Source organism: Macaca fascicularis, chromosome 8, assembly GCF_037993035.2.
Source record: "Macaca fascicularis isolate 582-1 chromosome 8, T2T-MFA8v1.1".
Classification (NCBI taxonomy): Eukaryota; Metazoa; Chordata; class Mammalia; order Primates; family Cercopithecidae; genus Macaca; species Macaca fascicularis.
The window spans coordinates 35,659,241-35,679,045 of NC_088382.1; the positions used below are offsets into that span (position 1 = coordinate 35,659,241).

General features: G+C 38.9%; 1 protein-coding gene across 10 annotated transcripts in view; it reads left to right on the plus strand.

Annotated features, from left to right (window-relative positions):
• Positions 1-19,805, plus strand: part of NRG1 (neuregulin 1) — a 1,138,773-nt gene that overhangs the window by 784,842 nt on the left and 334,126 nt on the right. The window contains exons 1-2 of one of the 10 annotated variants that reach the window (XM_045399024.3): positions 3,567-3,684; positions 4,048-4,126. The exons of the other annotated variants lie outside the window; for them this stretch is intronic. The gene's annotated coding sequence lies outside the window, so the exon portion shown is untranslated. Of the gene's footprint in view, positions 1-3,566; positions 3,685-4,047; positions 4,127-19,805 lie in introns of those variants that run through there. 10 annotated transcript variants of the gene reach the window in all.

Below are 19,805 nucleotides of genomic sequence, written 5' to 3' on the forward strand. Positions count from 1 at the left end.
TTCCCCATCTTTGTGGTTTTATCTGCCTCTGGTCTTTGATGATGGTGATGTACTGATGGGGTTTTGGTGTAGGTGTCCTTCCTGTTTGATAGTTTTCCTTCTAACAGTCAGGACCCTCAGCTGTAGGTCTGTTGGAGATTGCTTGAGGTCCACTCCAGACCCTGTTTGCCTGGGTATCAGCAGCAGAGGCTGCAGAAGATAGAATATTTCTGAACAGCGAGTGTACCTGTCTGATTCTTGCTTTGGAAGCTTCCTCTCAGGGGTGTACTCCACCCTGTGAGGTGTGGGGTGTCAGACTGCCCCTAGTGGGGGATGTCTCCCAATTAGGCTACTCAGGGGTCAGGGACCCACTTGAGCAGGGAGTCTGTCCCTTCTCAGATCTCAACCTCGGTGTTGGGAGATCCACTGCTCTCTTCAAAGCTGTCAGACAGAGTCATTTGCGTCTGCAGAGGTTTGGGCTGTGTTTGTTATTTTTTACTGTGCCCTGTCCCCAGAGGTGGGCTACAGAGACAGGCAGGTTTCCTTGAGCTGCTGTGAGCTCCACCCAGTTCGAGCCTCCCAGCAGCTTTGTTTACCTACTTAAGCCTCAGCAATGGCGGGCGTCCCTCCCCCAGCCTCGCTGCTGCCTTGCCGGTAGATCACAGACTGCTGTGCTAGCAATGAGGGAGGCTCCGTGGGTGTGGGACCCTCCCGGCCAGGTGTGGGATATGATCTCCTGGTGTGCCTGTTTGCTTAAAGCGCAGTATTGGGGTGGGAGTTACCCGATTTTCCAGGTGCTGTGTGTCTCAGATCCCCTGGCTAGGAAAAGGGATTCCCTTCCCCTTTGTGCTTCCCAGGTGAGGCAATGCCTCGCCCTGCTTCAGCTCTCGCTGGTCGGGCTGCAGCAGCTGACCAGCACCGATCGTCCGGCACTCCCCAGTGAGATGAACCCAGTACCTCAGTTGAAAATGCAGAAATCACAGGTCTTCTGTGTCGCTCGCGCTGGGAGTTGGAGACTGGAGCTGTTCCTATTCGGCCATCTTGCTCCGCCCGAGAGAAGATTTATCAATGGCCATAGGTTGCTGTGAACTACAGAACTGAAGCATGAATGTATGAATAAAGTGCTGTATTGATGGACAGATGTGTGCATTCTTATGTATATGCCATAAAAAATCTGAATCAATTTCTATTTGAAGTAGAGAAAAGCTAGTTCAGATGTTTGAATCTTTTCTGACGCAAAATATTGTGTAATTCATAAACAATTCCTTGTGTTTTAGTTTATAGTATGTCCAGAATATTGGACTTGTCTACTCTAATGTATAAAACAAAAGAACTTCAGGTTGATTTGTTTGTTAAGTAGTAGACATTCTCTTAGGATGTTTATGTTTGTGAAGATGATAAATTGATGAATACATCCACAGAAAATGTAGACATAGGCCCTTCTCTCCCAGCTTCAACAACACACCCTACACACACACACAATGCCTTCCTTCTAACCTTGTCTATACTGTCTCTACAACACACAAAGCATATGCCCAGGATAAGCTTCTTTTTCAACTGCCTATCAGGCTTTCAACATTTGGTTTGAAAAGATAGTGACATTGCTATGCTCTGACATACACCGTAATGTCAGTACAGCAGAAGCAAGTGGAAGATTCTACTTTTCCGATAAAGATCAGTTGCTGTTTCCTGTCTTGAAGACGAAAGTTGAGCAAATGCAAAGGTCATCTGTGTTTATATTAACAATGTAAGAGTTACACTACATTTTCGCAACAACATCAGGTCATTATTTATCCACTTGTCCTTTTTTTTAAATCATTCCTTTGAACTGCCTGCGTTTGCTTATCGTGATATTTCTCAGTCTGTAAACAGCCCGAGTAGCTGTTCTATTTCTCTAAATAGAGTCTTAGGTCATTTTATTATGCAGAATTATAAGTCATCAGAATGCACCCATCTGTTGTCCCTCCGCATCTGGGCTAACTTTAACTCTTTAAGCCCATAGGAAAAGTAGAAAGCCCATTATGATATGAGTTTGATAGCTTTTTGCTACCATACTGCTTTCCAGCATATGGTTTTCCCTGAAAAATCACAAGGACATCTTTACAAATGTCTTATTTTGCTTTGGACATGGAATTAAACATGGTGGATCCTCCGCCTCCACTTGGCTCTTTCTGATTTTCTGTTACCCTAATTATCCTTCCTGGGATCACAGCTGCTCAGAGCCTCATCTTATTAATTTAAAAAACCTCTAAAGATGTGAAAGCTGCCTTTCCAGTGATCAACAAGCAGATCTCCATAGCAGAGGAGCTGCAATTGGGGCAGAGAGCCAAAGACAGCTTGTGCCAACAGCCTTGTCAATATGCCAATCATCTTGTTCTATTTTATTACATGTATGATTTGATTTTCTTGCATGTACGTTTTAGAGGTGACAAAATATTGGTAAACCTGTTTTCAATCCTTTTGATTACCTTCAATTTGATAACTCCTTCAGTAATGAAGAAAAAATGGGCTATTGTGTTTGAATTACATTTATCAAATGATTCTAAGATTGTTCTAATGTGTGTGACAGGGTAAGCTCTCTTTTAATCGCCAATTCGAGAAATATGCTCAGTATCAAGGAAATGGAGAAATGCTTCATTATTTACATTGGCTAATGTATAAATACAATATGAACAGGGGCGGTTTCAACCCTGCAAACATTTTCTTCCAAGTTGCTCTCTGTTTCAGCTAGAATTGGCTAGATTGTTCAGTGGTCACAAACTACCCCAAAATCTTAACAGTTTACAACAACTGAAGTTTATTTTCTAAATATACAACATCCAGTGAGTGTTGGCCAGTGTTGGTTGGGGGTTGTTCTCCACATCATGACCCTAAGGGACTGACAGCGTTGGAGGAGTCTCTCTTCTAATATTGATGTTCACCATGGCAAAGGCAATGACCATGGTGAACCACATGCTACATTTTAAGCTTCTACCTGGATACCACACAAGTCACTTCCACTCCCATTTTGGTGGTAAAGCAAGTCAATTCAAGTCTGACTTCAGCGTCTTTGGGAAATATAATTCCACCGCAGGAGGGGAAGCAGATATGGGTGAAATGTAATACAACTCACCTCTTCATTGAGTCCTAGTATCATTGCTTTATTTGAGTGAAATCTTTTTTTTTTTTTTTTTTCCTTAGAGATCCTCTTTAAAACATTAGCCTGGAAACAGTATCTGTAGAAATCAGCTTTGTTAGTTCTAAACAGGGCTTTATTATTGGGATGTGTTGTCTGCCTTTGTTAGCAGATTTCAATCATAGCCCTGAATGGAAGACACATTTTAGGGCTGTTGCTGCTATAGAACTCCAGGTCTTTCTGCTTACGGGTTTCACACTTACGTGTGAAGGTAGTACACCCTTGGCCAAAAGAACCAAGGCTGCTCAGTTAGCTGCTGGTTGTCCTCCAGCAAATTCCTAGAACTAAATGCCAGGTGCTGAGGTGTCACGACTCCGCAAGTCCTAGAACCTGTGCTTATTACAGCGCTCTGATAATTCCCGGTTATTGCATCACTCCCTGATGGAAACCCAGCTTTTATTTCAGCAAAAGTAATGGATTGTTCCAGACCCCTGACCTCCCTTGAAGATGTCTTTTTCTTGGATCTGGCCCTGTATATTTTCCAGTTGGCTCAAGACCTTGAGAAATTTCTACAGACTCTCTCATACCAGGTAAGTGTTTGTTTGTTTGTTTGTTTGTTTTGCTTTTGGGATAGGACCTAGTCATATTCAGTCCACATTGGAAAGCATAAATTAATGTAACATATATAAGCTTGTTCATTCCATTCCATGTGTTAGGTTTTCATTAGTGAACACTGACTGCAAAAATACCAAAGTACAGCCTTATGCAAGCCAACAAGCCAACATAGTCATGTTGGACTTTAGTGATCTGAGGGTGGAATTAAAATGAAGTGTGTGTGTTTTGTTTTTTTTTTCAAGTCAACTAAATGAACAGGCTGTACGTTTTACAATATGAATTGGGTTGTAATATACAAAGTATTTATCCAAAGTTACTCTTCTCTTTTTTTTTTTAAGAATGACAAGACCCAAATGGGAGAATTAGACCAGAAGCAACAATGCCCTGGGGCTTAGTGAAATTGACCAAAATGTGAAGGTAAGTGTTTTCAGAACCTGGTTTCCTAGGACCAAGTCTTAGCCTCATCAAACATAGTCACAGTCTCCTCTTACCACTTTGGCCCAAAGGCTGTGAAGACTTTTGCCCACCGACTCAGCTTCTCTTGCCATATACTGATTACTAATGCCAGTAAAATACCTAGGCACCTTGGCAGTAACTTACACAGATATGTATATTTCTAATTACAGGGAAGTTGTTAGAACATGACTTGGATTAGAGATACACAGCTAATAATTCAAGAAGAAATGCTTTTTTTTTTCAATAGAGGAAGATAAAAGCTTCATTTTAATAATTTTTCCTCCTTTCTCTCCCTTTCTGTTTTAATACTTACACATGGGTAATATCATAAACTGGCAATACAAGAAGTTCTCGCAAACAGTGTGCCCATTTCTCCTCAGATACTGGACATCCTACATCTGTTATATGGTTTACCATCCATCCACTTCTTTGCTATAGCTCCAGGTCCAGAATTCTTTGTCATGTCATTGCTCTTGACTGATACCATGTACATTTCTAAGAAATAAATGTAAATTAATTAAAATAATTTAAAAACACATATCCCTATGGTGTATGTGCATACATTTTGCTTTTTCTAATCTTATGTTTGCAGTTCGAAAAGGTTAAACCTGAGTGTGGTACGTGTGTGTATGGAAACTGAATGCACTGTAGGTTCAAACAGGCAAGGAAGTTACTTAGTAACATCCTGTTCTTGACTGTGCTATCATAATTTGCATTTTCCAATAAAGTGTTTTTCCAGCCTTAGGACAGTGCTACTATTATTGTTGGTGGATTTTGTAATGTAAGCTTGACTCATTCAGTGTCAAAATCACCTAAGGCCAAATTCCCATTCCACAGGAATTCTCTTTCAAGGGATATCCTACCCTTCAAGATGCCCTTAAGAATTCTCGATTCCTTGAATATAGAACTATTTGTGCTTACTCATAAAATGGGGAATGTTATAATATTTCTCTTGCTTCACTGTGTCCAAGGAAGTAGAGAAATCTGGTACCATATTTATGAGCAGCAATAAACCATGTGTTTTGCTTTTTCCTAAAACAAGGCTGGCAAACTGTTTAAGAACACATGTGCAGAGCTTGGGCACAGGGTGAGAGTTTGGTGGTGCAGAGTGAGGCTAGGGATGGGCGTGTGGGGAGTCTGATAACCTGATATCAAAGCAATTCCATTCAGACTTAGGACTGAGCTTCTCCCAGTCATCCAAGTCATTTTTACTAATATCTGACAATGTGCGAATGTTGTGTTATGTTCAACACTGAAAATAAGGACTGTGCTTTTCCTTTTGTCTAAATGATGATTAAATGATAAAGCAGCTATGGAAGTATTGACTAATGAAGGCATCCATTTACTAGAAAATATGTCATTTGCTACTGCAAATATTTATGGTCTGATTATACCCCATGTTACACTGCAATGGTTTGGGGATTTTTTTGTGGTTGGTTTTTTGTTGTTGTTGTTGTTGTTGTTGTTGTTTTGATATTTTTGGTACATCAGAAACACTTTTCCCAATGTTTGCTAGTTTAAGCATTGGTCAACATTTATTTATTAAGCATTGACTTTATAAAATAGGTGGCAGGAATATGAAAATGAGTAAGATATGTTCTTACTCATACTTACTCTTACTGACATCCAGTAGCTCATAGTCTAGAGATGTTGCCATAATAATAACTAGCATTTATTGGACAACAACTATGTCTCCTGAAGTCTGTTAATTCATTTAATTTTGACAAAACCTTATGAAGTAAACATTATCACACAAACACACACATTTAGAGAATGAATGTGAGGCTCAGAGAAGTTCAACACATTGCCCGTGATCACAGAACCAATTAGTGGCAGAGCTGGGATTTAAGCCCAGATCTTTCTGATTCTAGAGCATATGTTCTATCTACGAAGCTCTTACTGATTTTATTTTATATCAAGTGAACTGTGTAATACATAAAGTCACTCAGGAAACAGGACTGGATGGGGATTATGATACTGGGCAGTACTTACTCTAGCAAATAGGTAGCAGAGCCCTGGCATAGGTCGTCACTTTTGCTAGGATTCTGTCCTACTCCACCATTGCTGATAAACAGGAATCCACACATCCTGGTCCAGCCCTTATTCTCAGGCCTCTCAGGGACAGTCACTCTCCGCCGCATAGTCTCTTCTCCACATAGTCGGTGTTTTCCTCTGCCTTGCGGGTGACTTCTTCTGCACTTACCAAAACTGTCACCCCTCTTAGTAGTCCTCAAAAGACAAGACTTCAAGGAGAGTTAATATTCTCAGAGTTCACCAGAAATACCTGTTTCCAAGGTCAAGACCCACCTGAGAAAGGTCTTCATATACCCTGTCTATGCTTATGTTGTGTTTTTATAACACAAAATATTTTAACGATGTTTTAATTTAGTTGTGTATTGATAGTCTCTGTCCATCTCTCAGGTTTTTGTTTCCTGAGAGAAAAAAATTGCATTCTGTAATTTTTTAAATTTAGAAACAACAGCAATAACAACTTGAGTCGGTGACTTCTGAACCATTTTTGTTCTGATTATCACTGTAAACCTAAATGTGTGAACACTGTCAGTCGGGATAATGTTTACCCTATGGGACTGTTAAGCAATTTAAGATGAGATAAGAAATGCCACAGGTAAAAGGTGTTACTCCACACGTGGTAGTCGTTATTATTTTTTGGGGTGAAGTGTTGGCCTCCCAAAAGGCAATGGTGTTTTAATAGAATATAAGCAACTAAATCCTAGGTTAAAGCAATGAATTCCTAATTGTGGAATTTTCCTCTTCAGTTATCAGGTGGTAAAGGCCTGTCAAGATGTATATGGAAGGAGTGAGATCCTTGAAATATTTAATACACCTGGTATAACTACCATCATTAGGTAAACCTGGGCTCATCCCTACTAGATAGTAATAGAAAATTAGAGGATAAAAGGATATCACAAAAATAAATAGAATACATTGAAAGCTAACTATGTACTAAACAGTGTTCTAAGAATATTTTACATTTATTAATTCATTTAAACCTCTCAACTCCCTATAAAGTAGATATTACTAATTATCTCTCTTTCACAAAAAGGAAATCTGAATCTAAGAGAGTTTTAAAAAATTGCCCAAGACCACATAATCAGAAGGAAGATTCTGAATCTGATTTTTCCTCACAGCAAAGTCCACGCATTTTCCACTCTATCACACCGGTTTTGTGTGTGTGTGTGTGTGTGTGTGTGTGTGTGTGTGTTTTGTATTATTATTTTTGAGACAGAGTCTCATTCTGTTGCCCAGGTTGGAGTTCAATGGCTCTCAGCTCACTGCAACCTCTGCCTCCCAGGTTCGAGCGATTCTTGTTTCTCAGCCTCCAGAGTAGCTGAGACTACAGGTGTGCACTTGTATTTTTTGTACAGACAGGGTTTCACCATGCTGCCCAGGCTAGTCTCGAACTCCTTTACTGACTCAATCCTCCTGCCTCCCAAAGTGCTGAGATTACAAGTGTGAGCCACCACACCCAGCCAAACATGCTGTATTTAATATCACAACAAAGTGCTGTCTGCCCTTCTCACGATGATCCTAGATATTTTTCAGCAAGTTGCATTCAGGTGGAGCAAAAGCTTTTAAATGGTGGTCAAATACACAATGATTAAATTTAATTTACCGTTATAGGTCAAAGGGAAGTGGGAAGAGTGTGATGACTGTATATTTGTCATGTTTCTAGTTATAGTGTACAACTCTGCCTGTATATCTGAGTGACTGCCAAGAGGTGAGGTCAGGGCGGAGGCCCTAGCCACATGGCACTTACTATCTGCCCCCATAGCTTTATTGACTTGGACAGTCATTGTGCTGGGTGGTAAAAATTCCAGTGGGCTGGGTAGGACACACTGGGGCCCTGTTTCCTCTCATCTGTACTTGAGAAATAGGCAGCATTGTATCAAATGGAAGGACCAAGAGATGAGACATCAGGAAAATATCAGAATGAAAGAGAAATGCAAGTCTCTAAAGGAAGTTCCAACTCACTTCGACACCCTGCAGTTAGCAAAAGAGGTGACAGAATCCCAAAAGGGCAGGGGAGAGATTATAGATAGCAGGCTCCTGAAGGAAAAACTAGGTATGTCCAGTAGCAGATCTGTGGAAACTATTAGAAACCGAGCTAATTGTGGACTTCTTAGCATGCCTCAGGAAATGGGAAGGAACTTTTCCCTTTTGGGCTTGTATTTTTTCCAATTTTCCTTGTTCAGGAAAGAATTAATTATTTAAGCAATGTAACTTCCTGCTATGATTTCTCAATTCCACAAAAGAGAATAATTATAGATTAATAATGGACCAAAATAGAAAACGCTAAATGTGTGTAACAGATAAGTGGGAAATGTTCTGTCTTGTAAAGCGTATTGTTTCGATGCCTGGCAACACAGGGACAATTCTCATCTATGTAGCTCTAAATGGATGTTAGAATTCACCTCTCTTTCCTACTGGTATGAATTTTCAGTCTCAGTAGGACTAAGGCTTTGACACATCCTAAACCTCGCCAGGAGTAGGAAATATTTCTCATAGCATGAATCTTTTTTCTTCCTTGGACTGAGAGGCTTGTGGCCTTCCCCATGCATGATAACTGGGCACAGTTTTCAGATTGTACCTCACAGTAAAACTTAGACTTCATGCCTGTAATCCCAGCACTTTGGGAGGCCAAGGTGGGTGGATCATGAGGTCAGGAGATCAAGACCATCCTGGCCAACGTGGTGAAACCCTGTCTCTACTAAAAATACAAAAATTAGCTGGGCATGGTGGCACATGCCTGTAATTCCAGCTACTTGGGAGGCTGAGGCAGGAGAATCGTTTCAACCAGGGAGTCAGAGGTTGCAGTGAGCCGAGATCACACCACTGCACTCTAGCCTGGCAACAGAATGAGACTCCATCTCAAAAACAAACAAACAAACAAACAAAAAAAACCCTTAGACTTCATGTTTTACCTATTGAAAAACTTCCATGAATTGGGTACAGTACTGAGCTAAATGTTGTATACATGTTATTTATTCAGGAAATATTTTCAGGTACTATGCTGAGTGCTAAAAGCATTGTTCTGCCTTTTAATGCTAACAATGCCTATGAAAAATATGTAGGATTCTCCTGACTTAAAAAATTTAAAACATTAGGATTCAGAAAAGTAACATGCACATGCTCCTATACTTTACATGTGACAGACTGGAATCAAATGGTTTAGGATGCCCTGACTAACTGAACTCTTAATGCCCAAGAAGCCCAGATCGGGACCTACCCCTGGGAGTCACAGCCCTCTGGAGCCAGCTTCAGAGGTGCACAGGTTCATTCTCTTCCCTGTTCACCAGTGAAATGAAGCCCAGAGCCTCCATTCCAGGCACTCTGTGCTTTCCAAAGTAACAATTACTTACTTTGACAAGATAATTTAAAGGGATTGCCAAAATAACTTATAAGAGATTGCCAGTACAACCAGCCCTCCCATATCTGGGGATTCTACATTTCCAGATTCAACCAACTGAAGAGAGAAAATATTTGGAAAAAAAAAATTAAAATAATACAAATAAAAACAATACAACATAGCATTTATATCGTATTGGGTATTGTAAGTAATGTAGAGACCATGTAAAGTATATGGAAGGATGTGCATATGTTATACGCAAATATGCTATTTTATATCAGGGAGTTGAGCACCCACAAATTTTGGTATGGGGACAGGGGTCCTGGAACCAACCTCCCGTGGATATCTGAGGGACAAATGTAATCACCATCTTTTCCCAGGTGGATTTTTAACAGTGGCCTCCTGGAGACACATGCCAATGGTTTTGTCTAATTGTTAACAATTGAGATGGGTGAAGAAAGATGGCAGATAGGCACAATGGGAGGCAGATATTTCAGTAAATGCCTCTTAAATCAGATCCTTTCTAGATTCACTTTTGGCTCTGGATCTGGAAGTTGTCATCATGGCAACCCCAGAGTCCCGTTGGTTTGCCTATTGGTTGGGTGGGCCAAAGTGTCCACATATCACAAAAGAGTTCTCACAAAATTTCTTCCCAATAACCAGGGAGATTTATATTTAAGAGCACCTTTAGCCAAACTGAAGGAAGAGGAAGTTCACAAATATGGTAATAGCTCAAGTCAATGAATTAGTGGCTTTGTGGAGGGTAATTGTTGAGACCTCCCCAGTTGACTGACCAAAACAATTCTTTGTTGGCTAGCAGAGTTAGAGAATAGAATTTTGCATAATCCAAGTATTTCATATAGGTCTTTTCTGCTGTTACTGGAGCACTAATGAGCTATTGTATTTGTGGTGATAATATTAGCTGCATAGGTAGTTCTATAAATGTGTCTGGTTAGTAATCCACAAACCTCAGTGTTTTACATTTGTAAGTAAAGAAGTCTGTCCACAGCAAAAACATTATCAGGCAATACTTTTTAGCATAAAAAATATAAAGTAAAATCAAGTTACTTCAAAGTTCTAAAGAATTAGAAGTCAATAAAACTCATAAATATTTATTTTTTAATGATTCTGGATGTATCTTAGGATACTAATATAGGATGTACATCCTAATATAGTTATGTTTACCTGTCATTTATTTTCGTGGATATATGCCAGTACTTCTACAGTAACATAACTTTTATTGGTAAAATGTTTTTTATTCTTCAAAATGAAGATTCTTTTCATAGGGTAAATTCATCTATCATTTTCCATTCTTTGAATTCTAAAATAAGTCCTAACCTTATACAATCACCAGGAGTGTGTGTTAATCAGTTCTCACACTGCTTATAAAGACATACCTGAGACTGGGTAATTTATGAAGAAAAAGAGGTTTAATGGACCCACAATTCCACGTGGCTGGGAAGACCTCACAATTGTGGTAGAAAGTGACAGGCACATCTTACATGGCAGCAGGCAAGAGAGAATGAGAGCAAAGCAAAAGGGGAAACTCCTTATAAAGTCATCAGATCTAGTGAGACTTATTCACTACCATGAGAACAGTATGGGGGAAACCATCCCCATGATTCCACTATCTCCCACCAGGTTCCCACACGTGGGAATTATGGGAGCTACAATTCAAGATGAGATTCAGGTGGGAACACAGCCAAACCATATCAGAGTGTAAACTTTCATTTTATTCCTCAATCTTCATTCCTTAAGTTTTCAACAAATAATTTGCTTTTGAAAGGATTAGGAATTTAAGTTGACTTTATAGTTATCCGGTAACCTTTTGATTTCTCCAACCAATGATTTGTAAAGCAATCTTCAGATTCAGATTTATCTTTTCCTACTTCATCTGCAATTGCTAAAGAAAGCATGAGTCCCATCACTGAGATGACAGTCTTTCTTGAACGGAGTCATGCCAAGGTCTTTTTGTATGTAAAGTAGTCATCTATTAGGCTGTCGTTGGTCTGTCAAGATGAAACTGTGTGCATTGGATCAATGTGAATGATTCTAGAACGTTACACAAATATAGTATATTTCTATTCTTTGCTTGAAGCTTCCGGTTACTTAGATCTTATAGTGCTTCAAAGTATAAAAAAATGGTTAAAATACTTAAAAGTTTAAAGATGTCAGTGTCACAGTGCATAACTGGGCTTTACATGGTCAAGTATACACACACACACACACACACACACCACACTTTAAAAAATCTCTGATGTATTATGCCATACTCAGCACCAATACCCATTACAACTCTCCCAATGTTTCCTGGCCAGGCAGGTCACCAAGATGTTTGGGACTGTGTCTTTGCACCTACTCATCCTAATATTGTGTGGGGATCAATGGGAGAGATTTTTGGCCTATTTTTAAGCCATATCAGGGGAACTTCCACTTCCTAAACTCGCTTAGACTTGGAATTTAAGTCTGGACTATAGGTCCTTCCTCCTCCTGGATGTTTTTGTTTTTAACCTTGCTAACACCTACCTATTCATTGCCCATAGCCTACGTAGTCTTGGAAAATCCTCCATTTGCTCAGCTTCCCCCAGTGCCTCCTCAGATCTCAGTGTCACTCCTGTGTGCCTCCTTTAGGGGTTTTTGTTGTTGTTGTTGTTGTTGTTGTTGTTGTTGTTGTTGTTACCACCTTATATTGTAAAAGTCTATTACTCAGGAAGCATTCCTCCCTCCTTTATGTGCAGAATTCCTTGACAGAAAGGACAGGTCGTGTTTACCACTGTCTTGCCTCCAATGACCAGCATAGAGCCTGGCTGTATGATCAGCTCTAAAGAAATGTTTGTTGATGGGCAAATAAACTCGAGAATCTCACACCAGAGCCAGACCAGAAGTTTCCTTCATTTCATGACTGGTTTTCACAAAAACAAGCCTTAGGGAGAGTGGAAGGAAGAGCTTGCAAAATACCTGACTACTGCATTGTGAATGTGGAGTTGTAATTTTGGGGTTCTTATCCATGAACATGGTCCTTAAAACTAAAATTCAGAATTTTAATTACCAACATAACACCATCCTTTCTTACTACTATCATTATGTTATTTTATACTATGTTTTCAAAAGGACATATCTGATGGAAATACATTTCTTTTGATATTTTTATTATAACTGGTGAGCTACATTCCATCCAATAGCAAATGCCTCTCAGCAAAAATTATAGATACTTTTGGCAGTTGATACTCTTAGATATTATTTGTGGAAACCATAACTTAATAAATTTTAAAACAATCTTCTTTAAAACTTTTTTTATTAAACTTTGTATTTTGAGATAATTGTAGGTTCACATGCAGTTATAAGAAATAATACAAACAATACTTTTACCCAGTTTCCTCCAAAGGTAACATCTTGAAAACTACTGCACAATAATACAACTTTGATATTGACACTGATACAATCAAGATACAGAACATTTTCATCCAAGCATCCCCCATGCTTAGTCCTTTTACAGCTATATCTACTTCCTTTGCCCACCTTCACCTTAAAACCCTGGCAATAATTAACATTTTGTCATTTCAAACACATTATATAAATGGAACCATACAGTATATAACTTTCAGGTGTCGGTTCTTTCCAATCAGCATAATTCTTTGGAGATTGTTTACTTAGCATACTTCTCTGGAGATTTATCTAGGTGGTTGGGTATTAATAGTTCATTCTTTGTTATTCCTACATAGTATTTCATGCTATGAATGTTGAGTCATTTACCCATTGAAAGACACTTGGGTTATTTCTAGTTTGGGGAGATTATAAATAAAGCTGCTATAAATACTCACATACAGATTTTTGTGTAAACATACATTTTCATTTCTCTGGGATAAATGCCTAGGAATGAGTGTGATTTCTATATCTTATAGTAGTTGCATGTTTAGTGTTTTTAAGAAACTGACAAAATATTTTCCAAAATTAGATGTGCCGTTTTATATTCCCACCAGCAATATGACAGTGATTGTTTTTCTGTATCTTCACCAGCATTTGGTGGTGTTACTTTTTTTTATTTTAGCCATTATTATCAGTGCATAGTGATAGCTCATTTTGGTTTTACTTTGCATTTCTTTAGTGGCTAATGATGTTGAACATCTTTTCATGGGCTTATTTGCATCTGTATATCTTCTTTAGGGAACTGTTTCTCTGTTCCTGTTGCTATTTTCTAAATAGATTGTTTTTTGACTGTTGGGTTTAAGAGTTCTTTATATATTCTTGATAGCAGTTCTTTGTAAGATATGTGATTTACAAATATTTTCTCCCAGTCCGTAGCTTGTCTTTTTAATTCTTTTTACTGTTTTTTTTTCACAAGGCAAAAGCTTTTAATTTTGATAAAAATAACTTTTTATGCGTAATTGTCAACCAAATACCTAAATGTCTTTTGATAGAAAAACTTGCCCTAGATATGTAAAATCATTTTTACATATTCATAGATCCATCTCCACTAATGTCATGTAAGTTTAAGCATCACAAAATAATTTGAACAGATTCCTAAATTATAAATTAGTTAACAGTTCTTTTTTGCTCAAATCTTTAGTTGTACATTTACTTCAAATAAACATTTGTTAAAAATGTACTCTGTACTGAGGAATGAGGATACAAAACTCATAATTTGTCATTTCTTTGCTTCAGGGGCTTACATTTTACTGGATTACATCTAAATTTTTATTTGGTAGTTATATTCCAGGAAGATCATGACAGTCTTGTTTTCTAAGTCTTTTAACTGCCTTTTGATGAAAAAGAAAGATAAGGCCTTAAATTTCACTGGTGAAACCTGAAGAAGTCAAATAAAATAACTTGTATGTGCCTTCACAAGCCACAGTCAGAACACTGTCACAATCTCGACCTTTGCTCCCCAAATCCTATTTTGCAAACCAGATGCTATTTCTTTGGACATTACAGGCTATTTTCAAAATACATCAGAACTCAATAAAACATCATAGTAGCTAAATAGCACTACAGAAAACTGTTTAATATTAAAATTACATTTTGATTTTATAATTATATAAAAATTAAATCTACCCTAGAGCAAAAATTATAATTAACTACTAAAAATCGAAGAAGTGATTTTTTTTTTTTTTTTTTTTTTTGAGGCAGGGTCTCACTCTATGGCCCAGACTGGAGCACAGTGGTGTGATCATGGCTCACTGAAGTCTTGACCTCCTGGGCTCAAGCAATCCTCATCCTCCCACCTCAACCCCTCCAGTAGGTGGGACCACAGGTGCACCCCAGTGCACCTGGTATATTAGTTTATTTTCACACTGCTATAAAGAACTACCTGAGCCTGGGTAATTTAGTAAGAAAACAGGTTTAATTGATTCACCGTTCCTCCGGGCTGGGGAGGCCTCAGGAAACTTACAATCATAGCGGAAGGCAAAGGGGAAGCAAGACACCTCTTACAAGGTGGCAGGAGAGAGAAAGAGTGAGAGGGGAACTGTCCTACACTTTTAAACCATCAGATCTCGTGAGAGCTCACTGTCATGAGAACAGGAAGGGGGAAGTCTGCCCCCATGATTCAGTCATCTCCCACCAGGCACCTCCCCTGACATGTGGAGACTGCAATTGTAGATGAGATTTGGATGTGTACACAGAGTCAAACCGTATCACCTGGCTAATTTTCTTTTCTTTCTTTTTTTTTTTTTTTTTTTTGGTAGATATGGAATCTCATTATGTTTTGTTTCCCTAGATGGTCTTGAACTCCTGGGCTCAAGTGATCCGCCCACCTCGGCCTCCCAAAATGCTGGGATTACAGGTGTGAGCCAATATACCCAGCCAAGAAGTGATTTGTATAATGGCGGGATTATGAATGATTGTTTCTGTGTCTTTAATTTGATTAGTTTTTAAAAACTCATTATTTTTGATCATCATGCTATATACGATGGAGAGCAGTTTTTAATTTGTGAATGTATAAGTGAACTTGATTTGGCTGCAGATAGCAGAGAGTCATCAATCAAACTTATTGATGACTAAGTGTCCACAGGATAAAACTTCATCATAGTTGTTTCCATGGTGATGAATTATGATGTCACAAACTCATCAAGACTGTGACTCAATGAACCATCTGGACAGAGAATGAAAGGCAGTAGTTCACCAACATGTATGCCGTCTTTGTATTATATGTTATTATTAATTAAAACGAAGGGCTGAGTATTTCTCTCATTGAGATTACATGAAGATATTACGTATATTCAGACTTGTCTGAACAAGGCTATGCTGGTTTTAAATTGAAGGTTTTTACAAAGCAAAAAATTGAGAAACAGAATTTGACTTAGAATTGTGTATTCATTAGAAAAGATCTTTTCTTCTCATATTCTGAAAAGCACACTGATTAATTACAGTTAAATTCAGGCAGATTTGGCAAATTTTCATCCGTATACTTATTCTTTTATTAGTTAGTAGCCTCACTTTTCAGTTTTAGATATCGGCATTAAATATGTAAAAAAGATCTTAGTGCTCTCATGCTCAGAGATTAAGAAAATAGTTATAGATTTGAAATTAGGCACTTTCCCTGATAGTTTTTGTTGGTACATGCTTTAGGTTATGTTTCTATGAACAACCAGATGCAAATGTCCTGGCAGTCATCCTGCCTGCTTGCTGTTTGTACCATCTCCGTGGTAGCAACAATCCAAGCTGCTGGAAGCACAGATTGAGCTCTATGAGTCAATTATTTTATATACCTGGGAACGTGCAAGCCTTCCTGTTACTCTTTGATATCAATATGTAGACAGTTTGCAGCCTAGGCAACATGGTGAGACCCTATCTCCAAAATTTCCAAAAATTAGCCACCAGGTGTGGTGGTGCATGCCTGTAGTCCTAGCTACTCTGAAGGCTGAGGCAGAAGGATCCCTCAACCCCAGGAGTTTGAGGCTGCAGTGAGCTAGGATCGCACCACTGCACTCCAGTCTGGGAGATGTAGTGAGACACTGTCTTTAAAATAACAATAATAATTTTAAAACTTCAAAAATATCTAGACAATTTCTCTGCTTTGAAGCCTCTTCAAAGATCTCAAAGAGAAGCTTTACTTTGGAGTCCCAACAGAGGCCATTCAAAAACTCAGCCTGGTTTTTCAACAATAAATTAGAAATGTAATGCTAACAGTGGGTGCCAAGCATCAGGGAAAGGACATGACTGACCTTGAGTTCTAGACTAGATTTTACCAGTTTCTGACCTTCAACTCTGGTACTCGATTTTCTCATAAAAGTGAGGAAATATCTTAACCGTATCACAGAATTGATGTGAGAATTCAAAACAAAGCATTTTTAAAGCTCCTAGGTTAGTGATTGGTATAAGGTCAGTGCTTCACAAATGATATTTTTTTTTCCATTCAAAATACAGATCAAAAAGACCTTATCTCACTAACATGTCATGCAGATAAGGATTAATCTGGTTTTCTATTCCTGAAACATACAGAAGGTGACTTCTTTCTCCATCATTTCCATCTGACTACCATCTGGGAGAACACACAGCTGCTACACATCTGGTGCAACACAGGCAGATGTAGCTGTCCAGAGGGAGGAGAGTGTTTGCTTTTCTCCACCTAAACACTGACCCTCTTCTGCATAGATTCAAAGACTGTCTTCCTTCTGCAGGTTTACCTGAGTCTGGACTCAAAGAATTACCTTCATTATGAGCTAAAGGAAGTCAGGCCCATTCTTCTCCTGCCTGGCCCCTCTGGCTCTTTGGCACTTCCCACATCCTCCTCATTTGGAAAGGCTTCATCATTTTCTGGTTCACAAAGCAGCTCTGTTGTTGCTTATTTCCACTACAGGGAAAAGGTGAAATGCTTCCCTCGGGGCGCGGAACAATGGAAGTCCCTGGAAGGAAAGTCTTGAAAGAGAAACCCAAGTGGCTTCTGAGATATTCCAAAGTCCAGTTGTTTTCCCTTTTTAAAAATTTTCAGAAAAATTTTAAGATGCTCTTTGATGCCATTTCATAAAGCCTGTGATTGGGTCAAAAGTCTTAGTTCACCATGTACCACAAATAGTGTACTCTATATAACGTACGCTTGACTAAGAAAAAATAAAGATTTAGAAATAGATGTATTGAGGACATGCCATTAAAAGCAGGCTCTATTGAATCAACTGTTTTTCAGAATACTGTCAAGCTAACCTTGAACTAGTCTAATTAAGGTAGACGGTGGATTCCAAACTTGGGAAAAAGTGAGTCTAGTTAAATAACTACCCAAGGAAGAAGTGTTGGATACAAGAACTATGAGTATCTCAGAAAGTATGTCTTTTTTTTTTTTTTTTTTTTTTTTTTTGAGTCAGGGTCTTGCTCTATCACCCAGGCTGGAGTGCAGTGACATAATTATAACTCACCGCATTGCAACCTTGACCCCCTGGGTTCGAGCCATTCTTCTATCCAAGCCTCCCAAGTAGATAGGAGTACAAGTAAGTGCCACCATGCCCAGTTAATTTTTTCTTAATTTCATTTTTGTAGAGAGAGGATTTCCCAGGCTGGTATCAAACACTCTAACTTCCTGGCCTCAAGCAGTGCTCCCCGCTTGGCTTCCCAAAGTGCTGGCATTATAGGTATGAGGCACCACACCCAGCCTGGGTGTCTATCTTTATGCTAAATGTCCAAGCCTTTCCATTTATCTTTTGCCTCTTCATAACACTTGGCTGAGCGTTTATCAGGTCATTCACATCTTTCATTCCAGGCAAGTGGTAAACTTAGTAATATACTTCCTCTGGTGACAACGGGCAAAGGACTAGAAGCATAAGTAAAGAAATAGTAGAGTGGAATAAGTGGATTTTGACATGCAAAAAGATGCAACAAGGTGACCCTCATTAAGAAATAGACTCAGAGAGCTTGAACATGGAAGGATGCTAGGACAAGTGGCAGCTAAGGCAGAAAGACAGCCATGGTTCCAGATGTCTGGGGAAACAATGGAAGGGCAGATATTACGAAGTTTTCCATTTTGTACCAGAAGTGTCTGTATGAACACAAACTTCTAGTAAGTGTTCTTATTGTTCTGTGGGCTGATGTACATTTTTCTCCCACAATAGGCATTAGCAATCTATATATTATTTACCAAGCCTTCCTAGATAGAAGCATTTATGATTTTTTTTGTATAAATATCTTGCATTTACTAGAAAATCATGCTTTTCCAGAATGCATTTCTATTACAAAGTTTCTTAAAGTGAGAAAAAAAATGTATGGCTTTAGAAAAATCCTAGTGATTTTTTGACAGTATAGTCTGTATTGTGTGTTCTTGTCTTGGATCAATATCAATGGCACAATGCTTTGATAGTGTCCGAAGATTAAGATATGCAATACAATTTCCTCCCTTCCCTCCCTCCCTCCCTCCCTTCCTTCCTTCCTTCTTTCCTTCCTTCCTTCCCTTCTTCTTCTTTTCTTTCTTTCCTTCTTTCTTTCTTCCTCCCTCCCTCCTTCCTTCCTTCCTACTTTCCTTCCTTCCCTTCTTCTTTCCTTCCCTTCCTTCCTTCCTTCCCTCCCTCCCTCCCTCTTTCCTTCCTTCCTTCCTTCTTTCCTTTCTTTCTTTCTCTTTCTTTCTTTCTTTCTTTCTTTCTTTCTTTCTTTCTTTCTTTCTTTCTTTCTTTCTTTCTTTCTTTCTTTCTTTCTTTCTTTCTTTCTTTCTTTCTTTTCTTTCTCCTTGAGATAGAGTCTCACTTTGTCACCCAGGCAGAAGGGCAGTGGCACTATCATATTTCACTGCCACCTCAAATTCCTGGGCTCAAGGGATCCTCCCGCCTCAGCCTCTCAAGTAGTGGGGACTATAGGTGTGCTCCTCCATATGCAGTTAATTGTAGTTTTTTGTTTTCGGTTTTTTTTTTTTTTTTGTAGAGACTTTGTTGCCTAGGCTGGTCTCAAACTCCTGGGCTCAAGCAATCCTCCTGGTGCAACCTCCCAAAGTGCTGGAATTATAGGAGTGAGCCACTGTGCCCAGCCCAATACCATTTTCTTATGTTTCCCGTATATGCATCATTTTGCTTGCATGCAATTCTTAAGAGATGTAACATGTTTTAATCACCTATTTTTATACTTTGTAGAAGAGCCAAGGTAACATGAACTAAATCATTAAAGCAGTTGACTGGTTAGTGGATTGTGATAGGATTCAGGCATTTCCCAAAGGGGGAACCCGTATTTTGGTAATCCCAGGCATTTTAATTGTATTTTTTCTGTCCATTCCCCAATGCCACAATGAGGAACAGCATTCTTTCCTGGAAAGTCCCACAATTTTGTCAAAAGTGGAAGAGTTGCCTTTGACGAATACAAACC